Source organism: Epinephelus lanceolatus, chromosome 22 (assembly GCF_041903045.1).
Source record: "Epinephelus lanceolatus isolate andai-2023 chromosome 22, ASM4190304v1, whole genome shotgun sequence".
In the NCBI taxonomy this organism is placed as follows: Eukaryota; Metazoa; Chordata; class Actinopteri; order Perciformes; family Serranidae; genus Epinephelus; species Epinephelus lanceolatus.
In genome coordinates, this window is record NC_135755.1 from 32304878 (window position 1) to 32321588 (window position 16711).

The 16711-nt window shown below is 47.5% G+C and overlaps 42 non-coding genes across 42 annotated transcripts; all 42 read right to left on the bottom strand.

Annotated features, from left to right (window-relative positions):
* Nucleotides 1-258: 258 nt before the first annotated feature.
* On the bottom strand, nucleotides 259-377 carry LOC144461217 (5S ribosomal RNA). The gene has a single exon (XR_013489936.1). It is a non-coding gene; the product is annotated as a 5S ribosomal RNA (ribosomal RNA).
* A 264-nt stretch (nucleotides 378-641) lies between these two features.
* LOC144460450 (5S ribosomal RNA) lies at nucleotides 642-760 on the bottom strand. Its single transcript, XR_013489168.1, has one exon. It is a non-coding gene; the product is annotated as a 5S ribosomal RNA (ribosomal RNA).
* A 264-nt stretch (nucleotides 761-1024) lies between these two features.
* LOC144461111 (5S ribosomal RNA) lies at nucleotides 1025-1143 on the bottom strand. The gene has a single exon (XR_013489830.1). It is a non-coding gene; the product is annotated as a 5S ribosomal RNA (ribosomal RNA).
* Nucleotides 1144-1414: 271 nt separating this feature from the next.
* LOC144461058 (5S ribosomal RNA) lies at nucleotides 1415-1533 on the bottom strand. The gene has a single exon (XR_013489777.1). It is a non-coding gene; the product is annotated as a 5S ribosomal RNA (ribosomal RNA).
* Nucleotides 1534-1818: 285 nt separating this feature from the next.
* On the bottom strand, nucleotides 1819-1937 carry LOC144460926 (5S ribosomal RNA). The gene has a single exon (XR_013489645.1). It is a non-coding gene; the product is annotated as a 5S ribosomal RNA (ribosomal RNA).
* A 286-nt stretch (nucleotides 1938-2223) lies between these two features.
* Nucleotides 2224-2342, bottom strand: LOC144461003 (5S ribosomal RNA). The gene has a single exon (XR_013489722.1). It is a non-coding gene; the product is annotated as a 5S ribosomal RNA (ribosomal RNA).
* Nucleotides 2343-2616: 274 nt separating this feature from the next.
* LOC144460452 (5S ribosomal RNA) lies at nucleotides 2617-2735 on the bottom strand. The gene has a single exon (XR_013489170.1). It is a non-coding gene; the product is annotated as a 5S ribosomal RNA (ribosomal RNA).
* Nucleotides 2736-2999: 264 nt separating this feature from the next.
* On the bottom strand, nucleotides 3000-3118 carry LOC144460453 (5S ribosomal RNA). Its single transcript, XR_013489171.1, has one exon. It is a non-coding gene; the product is annotated as a 5S ribosomal RNA (ribosomal RNA).
* A 286-nt stretch (nucleotides 3119-3404) lies between these two features.
* On the bottom strand, nucleotides 3405-3523 carry LOC144461121 (5S ribosomal RNA). The gene has a single exon (XR_013489840.1). It is a non-coding gene; the product is annotated as a 5S ribosomal RNA (ribosomal RNA).
* A 272-nt stretch (nucleotides 3524-3795) lies between these two features.
* LOC144461059 (5S ribosomal RNA) lies at nucleotides 3796-3914 on the bottom strand. The gene has a single exon (XR_013489778.1). It is a non-coding gene; the product is annotated as a 5S ribosomal RNA (ribosomal RNA).
* A 285-nt stretch (nucleotides 3915-4199) lies between these two features.
* On the bottom strand, nucleotides 4200-4318 carry LOC144460927 (5S ribosomal RNA). The gene has a single exon (XR_013489646.1). It is a non-coding gene; the product is annotated as a 5S ribosomal RNA (ribosomal RNA).
* Nucleotides 4319-4604: 286 nt separating this feature from the next.
* LOC144461004 (5S ribosomal RNA) lies at nucleotides 4605-4723 on the bottom strand. Its single transcript, XR_013489723.1, has one exon. It is a non-coding gene; the product is annotated as a 5S ribosomal RNA (ribosomal RNA).
* Nucleotides 4724-4998: 275 nt separating this feature from the next.
* On the bottom strand, nucleotides 4999-5117 carry LOC144460454 (5S ribosomal RNA). Its single transcript, XR_013489172.1, has one exon. It is a non-coding gene; the product is annotated as a 5S ribosomal RNA (ribosomal RNA).
* Nucleotides 5118-5381: 264 nt separating this feature from the next.
* Nucleotides 5382-5500, bottom strand: LOC144460455 (5S ribosomal RNA). Its single transcript, XR_013489173.1, has one exon. It is a non-coding gene; the product is annotated as a 5S ribosomal RNA (ribosomal RNA).
* Nucleotides 5501-5786: 286 nt separating this feature from the next.
* Nucleotides 5787-5905, bottom strand: LOC144461090 (5S ribosomal RNA). Its single transcript, XR_013489809.1, has one exon. It is a non-coding gene; the product is annotated as a 5S ribosomal RNA (ribosomal RNA).
* A 273-nt stretch (nucleotides 5906-6178) lies between these two features.
* On the bottom strand, nucleotides 6179-6297 carry LOC144461081 (5S ribosomal RNA). The gene has a single exon (XR_013489800.1). It is a non-coding gene; the product is annotated as a 5S ribosomal RNA (ribosomal RNA).
* A 285-nt stretch (nucleotides 6298-6582) lies between these two features.
* LOC144460456 (5S ribosomal RNA) lies at nucleotides 6583-6701 on the bottom strand. The gene has a single exon (XR_013489174.1). It is a non-coding gene; the product is annotated as a 5S ribosomal RNA (ribosomal RNA).
* A 285-nt stretch (nucleotides 6702-6986) lies between these two features.
* On the bottom strand, nucleotides 6987-7105 carry LOC144461223 (5S ribosomal RNA). The gene has a single exon (XR_013489942.1). It is a non-coding gene; the product is annotated as a 5S ribosomal RNA (ribosomal RNA).
* Nucleotides 7106-7370: 265 nt separating this feature from the next.
* On the bottom strand, nucleotides 7371-7489 carry LOC144460458 (5S ribosomal RNA). The gene has a single exon (XR_013489176.1). It is a non-coding gene; the product is annotated as a 5S ribosomal RNA (ribosomal RNA).
* A 264-nt stretch (nucleotides 7490-7753) lies between these two features.
* Nucleotides 7754-7872, bottom strand: LOC144460459 (5S ribosomal RNA). The gene has a single exon (XR_013489177.1). It is a non-coding gene; the product is annotated as a 5S ribosomal RNA (ribosomal RNA).
* Nucleotides 7873-8136: 264 nt separating this feature from the next.
* Nucleotides 8137-8255, bottom strand: LOC144460764 (5S ribosomal RNA). The gene has a single exon (XR_013489483.1). It is a non-coding gene; the product is annotated as a 5S ribosomal RNA (ribosomal RNA).
* A 264-nt stretch (nucleotides 8256-8519) lies between these two features.
* Nucleotides 8520-8638, bottom strand: LOC144460460 (5S ribosomal RNA). Its single transcript, XR_013489178.1, has one exon. It is a non-coding gene; the product is annotated as a 5S ribosomal RNA (ribosomal RNA).
* Nucleotides 8639-8910: 272 nt separating this feature from the next.
* LOC144461112 (5S ribosomal RNA) lies at nucleotides 8911-9029 on the bottom strand. The gene has a single exon (XR_013489831.1). It is a non-coding gene; the product is annotated as a 5S ribosomal RNA (ribosomal RNA).
* Nucleotides 9030-9294: 265 nt separating this feature from the next.
* On the bottom strand, nucleotides 9295-9413 carry LOC144460663 (5S ribosomal RNA). Its single transcript, XR_013489382.1, has one exon. It is a non-coding gene; the product is annotated as a 5S ribosomal RNA (ribosomal RNA).
* Nucleotides 9414-9699: 286 nt separating this feature from the next.
* Nucleotides 9700-9818, bottom strand: LOC144461122 (5S ribosomal RNA). Its single transcript, XR_013489841.1, has one exon. It is a non-coding gene; the product is annotated as a 5S ribosomal RNA (ribosomal RNA).
* Nucleotides 9819-10091: 273 nt separating this feature from the next.
* Nucleotides 10092-10210, bottom strand: LOC144461260 (5S ribosomal RNA). The gene has a single exon (XR_013489979.1). It is a non-coding gene; the product is annotated as a 5S ribosomal RNA (ribosomal RNA).
* Nucleotides 10211-10495: 285 nt separating this feature from the next.
* Nucleotides 10496-10614, bottom strand: LOC144460928 (5S ribosomal RNA). The gene has a single exon (XR_013489647.1). It is a non-coding gene; the product is annotated as a 5S ribosomal RNA (ribosomal RNA).
* Nucleotides 10615-10900: 286 nt separating this feature from the next.
* LOC144460665 (5S ribosomal RNA) lies at nucleotides 10901-11019 on the bottom strand. The gene has a single exon (XR_013489384.1). It is a non-coding gene; the product is annotated as a 5S ribosomal RNA (ribosomal RNA).
* Nucleotides 11020-11292: 273 nt separating this feature from the next.
* On the bottom strand, nucleotides 11293-11411 carry LOC144460929 (5S ribosomal RNA). The gene has a single exon (XR_013489648.1). It is a non-coding gene; the product is annotated as a 5S ribosomal RNA (ribosomal RNA).
* A 286-nt stretch (nucleotides 11412-11697) lies between these two features.
* Nucleotides 11698-11816, bottom strand: LOC144460666 (5S ribosomal RNA). The gene has a single exon (XR_013489385.1). It is a non-coding gene; the product is annotated as a 5S ribosomal RNA (ribosomal RNA).
* A 274-nt stretch (nucleotides 11817-12090) lies between these two features.
* LOC144460461 (5S ribosomal RNA) lies at nucleotides 12091-12209 on the bottom strand. The gene has a single exon (XR_013489179.1). It is a non-coding gene; the product is annotated as a 5S ribosomal RNA (ribosomal RNA).
* Nucleotides 12210-12473: 264 nt separating this feature from the next.
* Nucleotides 12474-12592, bottom strand: LOC144460765 (5S ribosomal RNA). The gene has a single exon (XR_013489484.1). It is a non-coding gene; the product is annotated as a 5S ribosomal RNA (ribosomal RNA).
* Nucleotides 12593-12856: 264 nt separating this feature from the next.
* On the bottom strand, nucleotides 12857-12975 carry LOC144460462 (5S ribosomal RNA). The gene has a single exon (XR_013489180.1). It is a non-coding gene; the product is annotated as a 5S ribosomal RNA (ribosomal RNA).
* A 286-nt stretch (nucleotides 12976-13261) lies between these two features.
* Nucleotides 13262-13380, bottom strand: LOC144461015 (5S ribosomal RNA). Its single transcript, XR_013489734.1, has one exon. It is a non-coding gene; the product is annotated as a 5S ribosomal RNA (ribosomal RNA).
* Nucleotides 13381-13651: 271 nt separating this feature from the next.
* On the bottom strand, nucleotides 13652-13770 carry LOC144461113 (5S ribosomal RNA). The gene has a single exon (XR_013489832.1). It is a non-coding gene; the product is annotated as a 5S ribosomal RNA (ribosomal RNA).
* A 264-nt stretch (nucleotides 13771-14034) lies between these two features.
* LOC144460674 (5S ribosomal RNA) lies at nucleotides 14035-14153 on the bottom strand. The gene has a single exon (XR_013489393.1). It is a non-coding gene; the product is annotated as a 5S ribosomal RNA (ribosomal RNA).
* A 286-nt stretch (nucleotides 14154-14439) lies between these two features.
* Nucleotides 14440-14558, bottom strand: LOC144460464 (5S ribosomal RNA). Its single transcript, XR_013489182.1, has one exon. It is a non-coding gene; the product is annotated as a 5S ribosomal RNA (ribosomal RNA).
* Nucleotides 14559-14822: 264 nt separating this feature from the next.
* Nucleotides 14823-14941, bottom strand: LOC144460667 (5S ribosomal RNA). The gene has a single exon (XR_013489386.1). It is a non-coding gene; the product is annotated as a 5S ribosomal RNA (ribosomal RNA).
* A 264-nt stretch (nucleotides 14942-15205) lies between these two features.
* Nucleotides 15206-15324, bottom strand: LOC144460978 (5S ribosomal RNA). Its single transcript, XR_013489697.1, has one exon. It is a non-coding gene; the product is annotated as a 5S ribosomal RNA (ribosomal RNA).
* A 264-nt stretch (nucleotides 15325-15588) lies between these two features.
* Nucleotides 15589-15707, bottom strand: LOC144460465 (5S ribosomal RNA). The gene has a single exon (XR_013489183.1). It is a non-coding gene; the product is annotated as a 5S ribosomal RNA (ribosomal RNA).
* A 286-nt stretch (nucleotides 15708-15993) lies between these two features.
* LOC144461123 (5S ribosomal RNA) lies at nucleotides 15994-16112 on the bottom strand. Its single transcript, XR_013489842.1, has one exon. It is a non-coding gene; the product is annotated as a 5S ribosomal RNA (ribosomal RNA).
* A 273-nt stretch (nucleotides 16113-16385) lies between these two features.
* Nucleotides 16386-16504, bottom strand: LOC144461060 (5S ribosomal RNA). The gene has a single exon (XR_013489779.1). It is a non-coding gene; the product is annotated as a 5S ribosomal RNA (ribosomal RNA).
* Nucleotides 16505-16711: the final 207 nt, after the last annotated feature.

Genomic DNA, 16711 nt, shown 5'->3' on the forward strand with positions numbered 1-16711 from the left:
TATAGATGGTAAAACATCAGCAAGGGTGGATGGCAAATGGTAATCTGTCATTTTCCTGCACTCAACAACCGCCATGACAAAACCTACACGCCATTTAGTTTTGAGTTAATGCACATATACTCATTGAGAAATTAAAAAAAACAAAAAAGGAAAAAAAAGGGAAAAAAAGGAGAGTTTGTCCACTGGTGCTGTTTTCCAAGGAGCTGGCTCCAGTAAAGGAGGAGCAGCGCCCTCTGCTGATGAAAGGTGAGAATAAAAAGCTTACAGCACCGGGTATTCCCAGGCGGTCTCCCATCCAAGTACTGACCCGGCCCGACCCTGCTTAGCTTCCGAGATCGGACGACATCGGGCGTATTCAGGGTGGTATGGCCGTAAGCCATGGAAGAGCATGCACGCACGCCATTTATAGATGGTAAAACATCAGCAAGGGTGGATGGCAAATGGTAATCTGTCATTTTCCTGCACTCAACAAGCGCCATGACAAGACCCACACGCCATTTAGTTTTCAGTTAATGCACATATACTCACCGACAAATTAAAAAAAAAAAAAAAGAGAGTTTGTCCACTGGTGCTGTTTTCCAAGGAGCTGGCTCCAGTAAAGGAGGAGCAGCGCCCTCTGCTGATGAAAGGTGAGAATAAAAAGCTTACAGCACCGGGTATTCCCAGGCGGTCTCCCATCCAAGTACTGACCCGGCCCGACCCTGCTTAGCTTCCGAGATCGGACGAGATCGGGCGTATTCAGGGTGGTATGGCCGTAAGCCGTGGAAGAGCATGCACGCACGCCATTTATAGATGGTAAAACATCAGCAAGGGTGGATGGCAAATGGTAATCTGTCATTTTCCTGCACTCAACAAGCGCCATGACAAGACCCACACGCCATTTAGTTTTCAGTTAATGCACATATACTCACTGACAAATTAAAACAAAAAAAAAAGAGAGTTTGTCCACTGGTGCTGTTTTCCAAGGAGCTGGCTCCAGTAAAGGAGGAGCAGCGCCCTCTGCTGATGAAAGGTGAGAATAAAAAGCTTACAGCACCGGGTATTCCCAGGCGGTCTCCCATCCAAGTACTGACCCGGCCCGACCCTGCCTAGCTTCCGAGATCGGACGAGATCGGGCGTATTCAGGGTGGTATGGCCGTAAGCCATGGAAGAGCATGCACGCACGCCATTTATAGATGGTAAAACATCAGCAAGGGTGGATGGCAAATGGTAATCTGTCATTTTCCTGCACTCAACAAGCGCCATGACAAGACCCACACGCCATTTAGTTTTCAGTTGATGCACATATACTCACTGACAAATAAAAAAAAAAAAAAAAAAAAAAAGAGAGTTTGTCCACTGGTGCTGTTTTCCAAGGAGCTGGCTCCAGTAAAGGAGGAGCAGCGCCCTCTGCTGATGAAAGGTGAGAACAAAAAGCTTACAGCACCGGGTATTCCCAGGCGGTCTCCCATCCAAGTACTGACCCGGCCCGACCCTGCTTAGCTTCCGAGATCGGACAAGATCGGGCGTATTCAGGGTGGTATGGCCGTAAGCCATGGAAGAGCATGCACGCACGACATTTATAGATGGTAAAACATCAGCAAGGGTGGATGGCAAATGATAATCTGTCATTTTCCTGCACTCAACAAGCACCATGACAAGACCCACACGCCATTTAGTTTTGAGTTAATGCACATATACTCATTGAGAAATTAAAAAAAACAAAAAAGGAAAAAAAAGGGAAAAAAAGGAGAGTTTGTCCACTGGTGCTGTTTTCCAAGGAGCTGGCTCCAGTAAAGGAGGAGCAGCGCCCTCTGCTGATGAAAGGTGAGAATAAAAAGCTTACAGCACCGGGTATTCCCAGGCGGTCTCCCATCCAAGTACTGACCCGGCCCGACCCTGCTTAGCTTCCGAGATCGGACGAAATCGGGCGTATTCAGGGTGGTATGGCCGTAAGCCATGAAAGAGCATGCACGCACGCCATTTATAGATGGTAAAACATCAGCAAGGGTGGATGGCAAATGGTAATCTGTCATTTTCCTGCACTCAACAAGCACCATGACAAGACCCACACGCCATTTACTTTTCAGTTAATGCACATATACTCATTGAGAAATTAAAGAAAAACAAAAAAGGAAAAAAAAGGGAAATAAAGGAGAGTTTGTCCACTTGTGCTGTTTTCCAAGGAGCTGGCTCCAGTAAAGGAGGAGCAGCGCCCTCTGCTGATGAAAGGTGAGAATAAAAAGCTTACAGCACCGGGTATTCCCAGGCGGTCTCCCATCCAAGTACTGACCCGGCCCCACCCTGCTTAGCTTCCGAGATCGGACGAGATCAGGCGTATTCAGGGTGGTATGGCCGTAAGCCATGGAAGAGCATGCACGCACGCCATTTATAGATGGTAAAACATCAGCAAGGGTGGATGGCAAATGGTAATCTGTCATTTTCCTGCACTCAACAAGCGCCATGACAAGACCCACACGCCATTTAGTTTTCAGTTAATGCACATATACTCACTGAGAAATTAAAAAAAAAAAAAAAAAAAAAAAAAGAGAGTTTGTCCACTGGTGCTGTTTTCCAAGGAGCTGGCTCCAGTAAAGGAGGAGCAGCGCCCTCTGCTGATGAAAGGTGAGAATAAAAAGCTTACAGCACCGGGTATTCCCAGGCGGTCTCCCATCCAAGTACTGACCCGGCCCGACCCTGCTTAGCTTCCGAGATCGGACGAGATCGGGCGTATTCAGGGTGGTATGGCCGTAAGCCATGGAAGAGCATGCACGCACGCCATTTATAGATGGTAAAACATCAGCAAGGGTGGATGGCAAATGGTAATCTGTCATTTTCCTGCACTCAACAAGCGCCATGACAAGACCCACACGCCATTTAGTTTTCAGTTGATGCACATATACTCACTGACAAATAAAAAAAAAAAAAAAAGAGAGTTTGTCCACTGGTGCTGTTTTCCAAGGAGCTGGCTCAGGTAAAGGAGGAGCAGCGCCCTCTGCTGATGAAAGGTGAGAATAAAAAGCTTACAGCACCGGGTATTCCCAGGCGGTCTCCCATCCAAGTACTGACCCGGCCCGACCCTGCTTAGCTTCCGAGATCGGACGAGATCGGGCGTATTCAGGGTGGTATGGCCGTAAGCCATGGAAGAGCATGCACGCACGCCATTTATAGATGGTAAAACATCAGCAAGGGTGGATGGCAAATGGTAATCTGTCATTTTCCTGCACTCAACAAGCACCATGACAAGACCCACACGCCATTTTGTTTTCAGTTAATGCACATATACTCATTGAGAAATTTAAAAAAAACAAAAAAGGAAAAAAAAGGGTAAAAAAGGAGAGTTTGTCCACTTGTGCTGTTTTCCAAGGAGCTGGCTCCAGTAAAGGAGGAGCAGCACCCTCTGCTGATGAAAGGTGAGAACAAAAAGCTTACAGCACCGGGTATTCCCAGGCGGTCTCCCATCCAAGTACTGACCCCGCCCGACCCTGCTTAGCTTCCGAGATCGGACGAGATCGGGCGTATTCAGGGTGGTATGGCCGTAAGCCATGGAAGAGCATTCACGCACGCCATTTATAGATGGTAAAACATCAGCAAGGGTGGATGGCAAATGGTAATCTGTCATTTTCCTGCACTCAACAAGCGCCATGACAAGACCCACACGCCATTTAGTTTTCAGTTAATGCACATATACTCACTGACAAATTAAAAAAAAAAAAAAAAAAAAAAAGAGAGTTTGTCCACTGGTGCTGTTTTCCAAGGAGCTGGCTCCAGTAAAGGAGGAGCAGCGCCCTCTGCTGATGAAAGGTGAGAACAAAAAGCTTACAGCACCGGGTATTCCCAGGCGGTCTCCCATCCAAGTACTGACCCGGCCCGACCCTGCTTAGCTTCCGAGATCGGACAAGATCGGGCGTATTCAGGGTGGTATGGCCGTAAGCCATGGAAGAGCATGCACGCACGACATTTATAGATGGTAAAACATCAGCAAGGGTGGATGGCAAATGATAATCTGTCATTTTCCTGCACTCAACAAGCACCATGACAAGACCCACACGCCATTTAGTTTTGAGTTAATGCACATATACTCATTGAGAAATTAAAAAAAACAAAAAAGGAAAAAAAAGGGAAAAAAAGGAGAGTTTGTCCACTGGTGCTGTTTTCCAAGGAGCTGGCTCCAGTAAAGGAGGAGCAGCGCCCTCTGCTGATGAAAGGTGAGAATAAAAAGCTTACAGCACCGGGTATTCCCAGGCGGTCTCCCATCCAAGTACTGACCCGGCCCGACCCTGCTTAGCTTCCGAGATCGGACGAAATCGGGCGTATTCAGGGTGGTATGGCCGTAAGCCATGAAAGAGCATGCACGCACGCCATTTATAGATGGTAAAACATCAGCAAGGGTGGATGGCAAATGGTAATCTGTCATTTTCCTGCACTCAACAAGCACCATGACAAGACCCACACGCCATTTACTTTTCAGTTAATGCACATATACTCATTGAGAAATTAAAGAAAAACAAAAAAGGAAAAAAAAGGGAAATAAAGGAGAGTTTGTCCACTTGTGCTGTTTTCCAAGGAGCTGGCTCCAGTAAAGGAGGAGCAGCGCCCTCTGCTGATGAAAGGTGAGAATAAAAAGCTTACAGCACCGGGTATTCCCAGGCGGTCTCCCATCCAAGTACTGACCCGGCCCCACCCTGCTTAGCTTCCGAGATCGGACGAGATCAGGCGTATTCAGGGTGGTATGGCCGTAAGCCATGGAAGAGCATGCACGCACGCCATTTATAGATGGTAAAACATCAGCAAGGGTGGATGGCAAATGGTAATCTGTCATTTTCCTGCACTCAACAAGCGCCATGACAAGACCCACACGCCATTTAGTTTTCAGTTAATGCACATATACTCACTGAGAAATTAAAAAAAAAAAAAAAAAAAAAAAAAAGAGAGTTTGTCCACTGGTGCTGTTTTCCAAGGAGCTGGCTCCAGTAAAGGAGGAGCAGCGCCCTCTGCTGATGAAAGGTGAGAATAAAAAGCTTACAGCACCGGGTATTCCCAGGCGGTCTCCCATCCAAGTACTGACCCGGCCCGACCCTGCTTAGCTTCCGAGATCGGACGAGATCGGGCGTATTCAGGGTGGTATGGCCGTAAGCCATGGAAGAGCATGCACGCACGCCATTTATAGATGGTAAAACATCAGCAAGGGTGGATGGCAAATGGTAATCTGTCATTTTCCTGCACTCAACAAGCGCCATGACAAGACCCACACGCCATTTAGTTTTCAGTTGATGCACATATACTCACTGACAAATAAAAAAAAAAAAAAAAGAGAGTTTGTCCACTGGTGCTGTTTTCCAAGGAGCTGGCTCAGGTAAAGGAGGAGCAGCGCCCTCTGCTGATGAAAGGTGAGAATAAAAAGCTTACAGCACCGGGTATTCCCAGGCGGTCTCCCATCCAAGTACTGACCCGGCCCGACCCTGCTTAGCTTCCGAGATCGGACGAGATCGGGCGTATTCAGGGTGGTATGGCCGTAAGCCATGGAAGAGCATGCACGCACGCCATTTATAGATGGTAAAACATCAGCAAGGGTGGATGGCAAATGGTAATCTGTCATTTTCCTGCACTCAACAAGCACCATGACAAGACCCACACGCCATTTTGTTTTCAGTTAATGCACATATACTCATTGAGAAATTTAAAAAAAACAAAAAAGGAAAAAAAAGGGTAAAAAAGGAGAGTTTGTCCACTGGTGCTGTTTTCCAAGGAGCTGGCTCCAGTAAAGGAGGAGCAGCGCCCTCTGCTGATGAAAGGTGAGAACAAAAAGCTTACAGCACCGGGTATTCCCAGGCGGTCTCCCATCCAAGTACTGACCCTGCCCGACCCTGCTTAGCTTCCGAGATCGGACGAGATCGGGCGTATTCAGGGTGGTATGGCCGTAAGCCATGGAAGAGCATTCACGCACGCAATTTATAGATGGTAAAACATCAGCAAGGGTGGATGGCAAATGGTAATCTGTCATTTTCCTGCACTCAACAAGCGCCATGACAAGACCCACACGCCATTTAGTTTTCAGTTAATGCACATATACTCACTGACAAATTAAAACAAAAAAAAAAAAAAAAAAAGAGAGTTTGTCCACTGGTGCTGTTTTCCAAGGTGCTGGCTCCAGTAAAGGAGGAGCAGCGCCCTCTGCTGATGAAAGGTGAGAACAAAAAGCTTACAGCACCGGGTATTCCCAGGCGGTCTCCCATCCAAGTACTGACCCGGCCCGACCCTGCTTAGCTTCCGAGATCGGACAAGATCGGGCGTATTCAGGGTGGTATGGCTGTAAGCCATGGAAGAGCATGCACGCACGACATTTATAGATGGTAAAACATCAGCAAGGGTGGATGGCAAATGGTAATCTGTCATTTTCCTGCACTCAACAAGCACCATGACAAGACCCACACACCATTTAGTTTTGAGTTAATGCACATATACTCATTGAGAAATTAAAAAAAACAAAAAAGGAAAAAAAAGGGAAAAAAAGGAGAGTTTGTCCACTGGTGCTGTTTTCCAAGGAGCTGGCTCCAGTAAAGGAGGAGCAGCGCCCTCTGCTGATGAAAGGTGAGAATAAAAAGCTTACAGCACCGGGTATTCCCAGGCGGTCTCCCATCCAAGTACTGACCCGGCCCGACCCTGCTTAGCTTCCGAGATCGGACGAGATCGGGCGTATTCAGGGTGGTATGGCCGTAAGCCATGGAAGAGCATGCACGCACGCCATTTATAGATGGTAAAACATCAGCAAGGGTGGATGGCAAATGGTAATCTGTCATTTTCCTGCACTCAACAACCGCCATGACAAAACCTACACGCCATTTAGTTTTGAGTTAATGCACATATACTCATTGAGAAATTAAAAAAAACAAAAAAGGAAAAAAAAGGGAAAAAAAGGAGAGTTTGTCCACTGGTGCTGTTTTCCAAGGAGCTGGCTCCAGTAAAGGAGGAGCAGCGCCCTCTGCTGATGAAAGGTGAGAATAAAAAGCTTACAGCACCGGGTATTCCCAGGCGGTCTCCCATCCAAGTACTGACCCGGCCCCACCCTGCTTAGCTTCCGAGATCGGACGACATCGGGCGTATTCAGGGTGGTATGGCCGTAAGCCATGGAAGAGCATGCACGCACGCCATTTATAGATGGTAAAACATCAGCAAGGGTGGATGGCAAATGGTAATCTGTCATTTTCCTGCACTCAACAAGCGCCATGACAAGACCCACACGCCATTTAGTTTTCAGTTAATGCACATATACTCACCGACAAATTAAAAAAAAAAAAAAAAGAGAGTTTGTCCACTGGTGCTGTTTTCCAAGGAGCTGGCTCCAGTAAAGGAGGAGCAGCGCCCTCTGCTGATGAAAGGTGAGAATAAAAAGCTTACAGCACCGGGTATTCCCAGGCGGTCTCCCATCCAAGTACTGACCCGGCCCGACCCTGCTTAGCTTCCGAGATCGGACGAGATCGGGCGTATTCAGGGTGGTATGGCCGTAAGCCGTGGAAGAGCATGCACGCACGCCATTTATAGATGGTAAAACATCAGCAAGGGTGGATGGCAAATGGTAATCTGTCATTTTCCTGCACTCAACAAGCGCCATGACAAGACCCACACGCCATTTAGTTTTCAGTTAATGCACATATACTCACTGACAAATTAAAACAAAAAAAAAAGAGAGTTTGTCCACTGGTGCTGTTTTCCAAGGAGCTGGCTCCAGTAAAGGAGGAGCAGCGCCCTCTGCTGATGAAAGGTGAGAATAAAAAGCTTACAGCACCGGGTATTCCCAGGCGGTCTCCCATCCAAGTACTGACCCGGCCCGACCCTGCTTAGCTTCCGAGATCGGACGAGATCGGGCGTATTCAGGGTGGTATGGCCGTAAGCCATGGAAGAGCATGCACGCACGCCATTTATAGATGGTAAAACATCAGCAAGGGTGGATGGCAAATGGTAATCTGTCATTTTCCTGCACTCAACAAGCGCCATGACAAGACCCACACGCCATTTAGTTTTCAGTTGATGCACATATACTCACTGACAAATAAAAAAAAAAAAAAAAGAGAGTTTGTCCACTGGTGCTGTTTTCCAAGGAGCTGGCTCCAGTAAAGGAGGAGCAGCGCCCTCTGCTGATGAAAGGTGAGAATAAAAAGCTTACAGCACCAGGTATTCCCAGGCAGTCTCCCATCCAAGTACTGACCCGGCCCGACCCTGCTTAGCTTCCGAGATCGGACGAGATCGGGCGTATTCAGGGTGGTATGGCCGTAAGCCATGGAAGAGCATGCACGCACGCCATTTATAGATGGTAAAACATCAGCAAGGGTGGATGGCAAATGGTAATCTGTCATTTTCCTGCACTCAACAAGCGCCATGACAAGACCCACACGCCATTTAGTTTTCAGTTAATGCACATATACTCACTGACAAATTAAAACAAAAAAAAAAGAGAGTTTGTCCACTGGTGCTGTTTTCCAAGGAGCTGGCTCCAGTAAAGGAGGAGCAGCGCCCTCTGCTGATGAAATTTGAGAATAAAAAGCTTACAGCACCGGGTATTCCCAGGCGGTCTCCCATCCAAGTACTGACCCGGCCCGACCCTGCTTAGCTTCCGAGATCGGACGAGATCGGGCGTATTCAGGGTGGTATGGCCGTAAGCCATGGAAGAGCATGCACGCACGCCATTTATAGATGGTAAAACATCAGCAAGGGTGGATGGCAAATGGTAATCTGTCATTTTCCTGCACTCAACAAGCACCATGACAAGACCCACACGCCATTTAGTTTTCAGTTGATGCACATATACTCACTGACAAATTAAAAAAAAAAAAAAAAAAAAAAAGAGAGTTTGTCCACTGGTGCTGTTTTCCAAGGAGCTGGCTCCAGTAAAGGAGGAGCAGCGCCCTCTGCTGATGAAAGGTGAGAATAAAAAGCTTACAGCACCGGGTATTCCCAGGCGGTCTCCCATCCAAGTACTGACCCGGCCCGACCCTGCCTAGCTTCCGAGATCGGACGAGATCGGGCGTATTCAGGGTGGTATGGCCGTAAGCCATGGAAGAGCATGCACGCACGCCATTTATAGATGGTAAAACATCAGCAAGGGTGGATGGCAAATGGTAATCTGTCATTTTCCTGCACTCAACAAGCGCCATGACAAGACCCACACGCCATTTAGTTTTCAGTTGATGCACATATACTCACTGACAAATTAAAAAAAAAAAAAAAAGAGAGTTTGTCCACTGGTGCTGTTTTCCAAGGAGCTGGCTCCAGTAAAGGAGGAGCAGCGCCCTCTGCTGATGAAAGGTGAGAATAAAAAGCTTACAGCACCAGGTATTCCCAGGCGGTCTCCCATCCAAGTACTGACCCGGCCCGACCCTGCTTAGCTTCCGAGATCGGACGAGATCGGGCGTATTCAGGGTGGTATGGCCGTAAGCCATGGAAGAGCATGCACGCACGCCATTTATAGATGGTAAAACATCAGCAAGGGTGGATGGCAAATGGTAATCTGTCATTTTCCTGCACTCAACAAGCACCATGACAAGACCCACACGCCATTTTCTTTTCAGTTAATGCACATATACTCATTGAGAAATTTAAAAAAAACAAAAAAGGAAAAAAAAGGGTAAAAAAGGAGAGTTTGTCCACTTGTGCTGTTTTCCAAGGAGCTGGCTCCAGTAAAGGAGGAGCAGCGCCCTCTGCTGATGAAAGGTGAGAACAAAAAGCTTACAGCACCGGGTATTCCCAGGCGGTCTCCCATCCAAGTACTGACCCCGCCCGACCCTGCTTAGCTTCCGAGATCGGACGAGATCGGGCGTATTCAGGGTGGTATGGCCGTAAGCCATGGAAGAGCATTCACGCACGCCATTTATAGATGGTAAAACATCAGCAAGGGTGGATGGCAAATGGTAATCTGTCATTTTCCTGCACTCAACAAGCGCCATGACAAGACCCACACGCCATTTAGTTTTCAGTTAATGCACATATACTCACTGACAAATTAAAAAAAAAAAAAAAAAAAAAAAAGAGAGTTTGTCCACTGGTGCTGTTTTCCAAGGAGCTGGCTCCAGTAAAGGAGGAGCAGCGCCCTCTGCTGATGAAAGGTGAGAACAAAAAGCTTACAGCACCGGGTATTCCCAGGCGGTCTCCCATCCAAGTACTGACCCGGCCCGACCCTGCTTAGCTTCCGAGATCGGACAAGATTGGGCGTATTCAGGGTGGTATGGCCGTAAGCCATGGAAGAGCATGCACGCACGACATTTATAGATGGTAAAACATCAGCAAGGGTGGATGGCAAATGATAATCTGTCATTTTCCTGCACTCAACAAGCACCATGACAAGACCCACACGCCATTTAGTTTTGAGTTAATGCACATATACTCATTGAGAAATTAAAAAAAACAAAAAAGGAAAAAAAAGGGAAAAAAAGGAGAGTTTGTCCACTGGTGCTGTTTTCCAAGGAGCTGGCTCCAGTAAAGGAGGAGCAGCGCCCTCTGCTGATGAAAGGTGAGAATAAAAAGCTTACAGCACCGGGTATTCCCAGGCGGTCTCCCATCCAAGTACTGACCCGGCCCGACCCTGCTTAGCTTCCGAGATCGGACGAAATCGGGCGTATTCAGGGTGGTATGGCCGTAAGCCATGAAAGAGCATGCACGCACGCCATTTATAGATGGTAAAACATCAGCAAGGGTGGATGGCAAATGGTAATCTGTCATTTTCCTGCACTCAACAAGCACCATGACAAGACCCACACGCCATTTACTTTTCAGTTAATGCACATATACTCATTGAGAAATTAAAGAAAAACAAAAAAGGAAAAAAAAGGGAAATAAAGGAGAGTTTGTCCACTTGTGCTGTTTTCCAAGGAGCTGGCTCCAGTAAAGGAGGAGCAGCGCCCTCTGCTGATGAAAGGTGAGAATAAAAAGCTTACAGCACCGGGTATTCCCAGGCGGTCTCCCATCCAAGTACTGACCCGGCCCCACCCTGCTTAGCTTCCGAGATCGGACGAGATCGGGCGTATTCAGGGTGGTATGGCCGTAAGCCATGGAAGAGCATGCACGCACGCCATTTATAGATGGTAAAACATCAGCAAGGGTGGATGGCAAATGGTAATCTGTCATTTTCCTGCACTCAACAAGCGCCATGACAAGACCCACACGCCATTTAGTTTTCAGTTAATGCACATATACTCACTGAGAAATTAAAAAAAAAAAAAAAAAAAAAAAAGAGAGTTTGTCCACTGGTGCTGTTTTCCAAGGAGCTGGCTCCAGTAAAGGAGGAGCAGCGCCCTCTGCTGATGAAAGGTGAGAATAAAAAGCTTACAGCACCGGGTATTCCCAGGCGGTCTCCCATCCAAGTACTGACCCGGCCCGACCCTGCTTAGCTTCCGAGATCGGACGAAATCGGGCGTATTCAGGGTGGTATGGCCGTAAGCCATGAAAGAGCATGCACGCACGCCATTTATAGATGGTAAAACATCAGCAAGGGTGGATGGCAAATGGTAATCTGTCATTTTCCTGCACTCAACAAGCACCATGACAAGACCCACACGCCATTTACTTTTCAGTTAATGCACATATACTCATTGAGAAATTAAAGAAAAACAAAAAAGGAAAAAAAAGGGAAATAAAGGAGAGTTTGTCCACTTGTGCTGTTTTCCAAGGAGCTGGCTCCAGTAAAGGAGGAGCAGCGCCCTCTGCTGATGAAAGGTGAGAATAAAAAGCTTACAGCACCGGGTATTCCCAGGCGGTCTCCCATCCAAGTACTGACCCGGCCCCACCCTGCTTAGCTTCCGAGATCGGACGAGATCGGGCGTATTCAGGGTGGTATGGCCGTAAGCCATGGAAGAGCATGCACGCACGCCATTTATAGATGGTAAAACATCAGCAAGGGTGGATGGCAAATGGTAATCTGTCATTTTCCTGCACTCAACAAGCGCCATGACAAGACCCACACGCCATTTAGTTTTCAGTTAATGCACATATACTCACTGAGAAATTAAAAAAAAAAAAAAAAAAAAAAAAAGAGAGTTTGTCCACTGGTGCTGTTTTCCAAGGAGCTGGCTCCAGTAAAGGAGGAGCAGCGCCCTCTGCTGATGAAAGGTGAGAATAAAAAGCTTACAGCACCGGGTATTCCCAGGCGGTCTCCCATCCAAGTACTGACCCGGCCCGACCCTGCTTAGCTTCCGAGATCGGACGAGATCGGGCGTATTCAGGGTGGTATGGCCGTAAGCCATGGAAGAGCATGCACGCACGCCATTTATAGATGGTAAAACATCAGCAAGGGTGGATGGCAAATGGTAATCTGTCATTTTCCTGCACTCAACAAGCGCCATGACAAGACCCACACGCCATTTAGTTTTCAGTTGATGCACATATACTCACTGACAAATAAAAAAAAAAAAAAAAGAGAGTTTGTCCACTGGTGCTGTTTTCCAAGGAGCTGACTCCAGTAAAGGAGGAGCAGCGCCCTCTGCTGATGAAAGGTGAGAATAAAAAGCTTACAGCACCAGGTATTCCCAGGCAGTCTCCCATCCAAGTACTGACCCGGCCCGACCCTGCTTAGCTTCCGAGATCGGACGAGATCGGGCGTATTCAGGGTGGTATGGCCGTAAGCCATGGAAGAGCATGCACGCACGCCATTTATAGATGGTAAAACATCAGCAAGGGTGGATGGCAAATGGTAATCTGTCATTTTCCTGCACTCAACAAGCGCCATGACAAGACCCACACGCCATTTAGTTTTCAGTTAATGCACATATACTCACTGACAAATTAAAACAAAAAAAAAAGAGAGTTTGTCCACTGGTGCTGTTTTCCAAGGAGCTGGCTCCAGTAAAGGAGGAGCAGCGCCCTCTGCTGATGAAATTTGAGAATAAAAAGCTTACAGCACCGGGTATTCCCAGGCGGTCTCCCATCCAAGTACTGACCCGGCCCGACCCTGCTTAGCTTCCGAGATCGGACGAGATCGGGCGTATTCAGGGTGGTATGGCCGTAAGCCATGGAAGAGCATGCACGCACGCCATTTATAGATGGTAAAACATCAGCAAGGGTGGATGGCAAATGGTAATCTGTCATTTTCCTGCACTCAACAAGCACCATGACAAGACCCACACGCCATTTACTTTTCAGTTAATGCACATATACTCATTGAGAAATTAAAGAAAAACAAAAAAGGAAAAAAAAGGGAAAAAAAGGAGAGTTTTTCCACTTGTGCTGTTTTCCAAGGAGCTGGCTCCAGTAAAGGAGGAGCAGCGCCCTCTGCTGATGAAAGGTGAGAATAAAAAGCTTACAGCACCGGGTATTCCCAGGCGGTCTCCCATCCAAGTACTGACCCGGCCCGACCCTGCTTAGCTTCCGAGATCTGACGAGATCGGGCGTATTCAGGGTGATATGGCCGTAAGCCATGGAAGAGCATGCACGCACGCCATTTATAGATGGTAAAACATCAGCAAGGGTGGATGGCAAATGGTAATCTGTCATTTTCCTGCACTCAACAAGCGCCATGACAAGACCCACACGCCATTTAGTTTTCAGTTAATGCACATATACTCACTGACAAATTAAAAAAAAAAAAAAAAAAAAAAGAGAGTTTGTCCACTGGTGCTGTTTTCCAAGGAGCTGGCTCCAGTAAAGGAGGAGCAGCGCCCTCTGCTGATGAAAGGTGAGAATAAAAAGCTTACAGCACCGGGTATTCCCAGGCGGTCTCCCATCCAAGTACTGACCCGGCCCGACCCTGCCTAGCTTCCGAGATCGGACGAGATCGGGCGTATTCAGGGTGGTATGGCCGTAAGCCATGGAAGAGCATGCACGCACGCCATTTATAGATGGTAAAACATCAGCAAGGGTGGATGGCAAATGGTAATCTGTCATTTTCCTGCACTCAACAAGCGCCATGACAAGACCCACACGCCATTTAGTTTTCAGTTGATGCACATATACTCACTGACAAATTAAAAAAAAAAAAAAAGAGAGTTTGTCCACTGGTGCTGTTTTCCAAGGAGCTGGCTCCAGTAAAGGAGGAGCAGCGCCCTCTGCTGATGAAAGGTGAGAATAAAAAGCTTACAGCACCAGGTATTCCCAGGCGGTCTCCCATCCAAGTACTGACCCGGCCCGACCCTGCTTAGCTTCCGAGATCGGACGAGATCGGGCGTATTCAGGGTGGTATGGCCGTAAGCCATGGAAGAGCATGCACGCACGCCATTTATAGATGGTAAAACATCAGCAAGGGTGGATGGCAAATGGTAATCTGTCATTTTCCTGCACTCAACAAGCACCATGACAAGACCCACACGCCATTTTCTTTTCAGTTAATGCACATATACTCATTGAGAAATTTAAAAAAAACAAAAAGGGAAAAAAAAGGGTAAAAAAGGAGAGTTTGTCCACTGGTGCTGTTTTCCAAGGAGCTGGCTCCAGTAAAGGAGGAGCAGCGCCCTCTGCTGATGAAAGGTGAGAACAAAAAGCTTACAGCACCGGGTATTCCCAGGCGGTCTCCCATCCAAGTACTGACCCGGCCCGACCCTGCTTAGCTTCCGAGATCGGACGAGATCGGGCGTATTCAGGGTGGTATGGCCGTAAGCCATGGAAGAGCATTCACGCACGCCATTTATAGATGGTAAAACATCAGCAAGGGTGGATGGCAAATGGTAATCTGTCATTTTCCTGCACTCAACAAGCGCCATGACAAGACCCACACGCCATTTAGTTTTCAGTTAATGCACATATACTCACTGACAAATTAAAACAAAAAAAAAAGAGAGTTTGTCCACTGGTGCTGTTTTCCAAGGAGCTGGCTCCAGTAAAGGAGGAGCAGCGCCCTCTGCTGATGAAAGGTGAGAATAAAAAGCTTACAGCACCGGGTATTCCCAGGCGGTCTCCCATCCAAGTACTGACCCGGCCCCACCCTGCTTAGCTTCCGAGATCGGACGAGATCGGGCGTATTCAGGGTGGTATGGCCGTAAGCCATGAAAGAGCATGCACGCACGCCATTTATAGATGGTAAAACATCAGCAAGGGTGGATGGCAAATGGTAATCTGTCATTTTCCTGCACTCAACAAGCGCCATGACAAGACCCACACGCCATTTAGTTTTCAGTTGATGCACATATACTCACTGACAAATAAAAAAAAAAAAAAAAGAGAGTTTGTCCACTGGTGCTGTTTTCCAAGGAGCTGGCTCCAGTAAAGGAGGAGCAGCGCCCTCTGCTGATGAAAGGTGAGAATAAAAAGCTTACAGCACCGGGTATTCCCAGGCAGTCTCCCATCCAAGTACTGACCCGGCCCGACCCTGCTTAGCTTCCGAGATCGGACGAGATCGGGCGTATTCAGGGTGGTATGGCCGTAAGCCATGGAAGAGCATGCACGCACGCCATTTATAGATGGTAAAACATCAGCAAGGGTGGATGGCAAATGGTAATCTGTCATTTTCCTGCACTCAACAAGCGCCATGACAAGACCCACACGCCATTTAGTTTTCAGTTAATGCAAATATACTCACTGACAAATTAAAACAAAAAAAAAAGAGAGTTTGTCCACTGGTGCTGTTTTCCAAGGAGCTGGCTCCAGTAAAGGAGGAGCAGCGCCCTCTGCTGATGAAATTTGAGAATAAAAAGCTTACAGCACCGGGTATTCCCAGGCGGTCTCCCATCCAAGTACTGACCCGGCCCGACCCTGCTTAGCTTCCGAGATCGGACGAGATCGGGCGTATTCAGGGTGGTATGGCCGTAAGCCATGGAAGAGCATGCACGCACACCATTTATAGATGGTAAAACATCAGCAAGGGTGGATGGCAAATGGTAATCTGTCATTTTCCTGCACTCAACAAGCACCATGACAAGACCCACACGCCATTTACTTTTCAGTTACTGCACATATACTCATTGAGAAATTAAAGAAAAACAAAAAAGGAAAAAAAAGGGTAAAAAAGGAGAGTTTGTCCACTTGTGCTGTTTTCCAAGGAGCTGGCTCCAGTAAAGGAGGAGCAGCGCCCTCTGCTGATGAAAGGTGAGAACAAAAAGCTTACAGCACCGGGTATTCCCAGGCGGTCTCCCATCCAAGTACTGACCCCGCCCGACCCTGCTTAGCTTCCGAGATCGGACGAGATCGGGCGTATTCAGGGTGGTATGGCCGTAAGCCATGGAAGAGCATTCACGCACGCCATTTATAGATGGTAAAACATCAGCAAGGGTGGATGGCAAATGGTAATCTGTCATTTTCCTGCACTCAACAAGCGCCATGACAAGACCCACACGCCATTTAGTTTTCAGTTAATGCACATATACTCACTGACAAATTAAAAAAAAAAAAAAAAAAAAAAAAGAGAGTTTGTCCACTGGTGCTGTTTTCCAAGGAGCTGGCTCCAGTAAAGGAGGAGCAGCGCCCTCTGCTGATGAAAGGTGAGAACAAAAAGCTTACAGCACCGGGTATTCCCAGGCGGTCTCCCATCCAAGTACTGACCCGGCCCGACCCTGCTTAGCTTCCGAGATCGGACAAGATCGGGCGTATTCAGGGTGGTATGGCCGTAAGCCATGGAAGAGCATGCACGCACGACATTTATAGATGGTAAAACATCAGCAAGGGTGGATGGCAAATGGTAATCTGTCATTTTCCTGCACTCAACAAGCACCATGACAAGACCCACACGCCATTTAGTTTTGAGTTAATGCACATATACTCATTGAGAAATTAAAAAAAACAAAAAAGGAAAAAAAAGGGAAAAAAAGGAGAGTTTGTC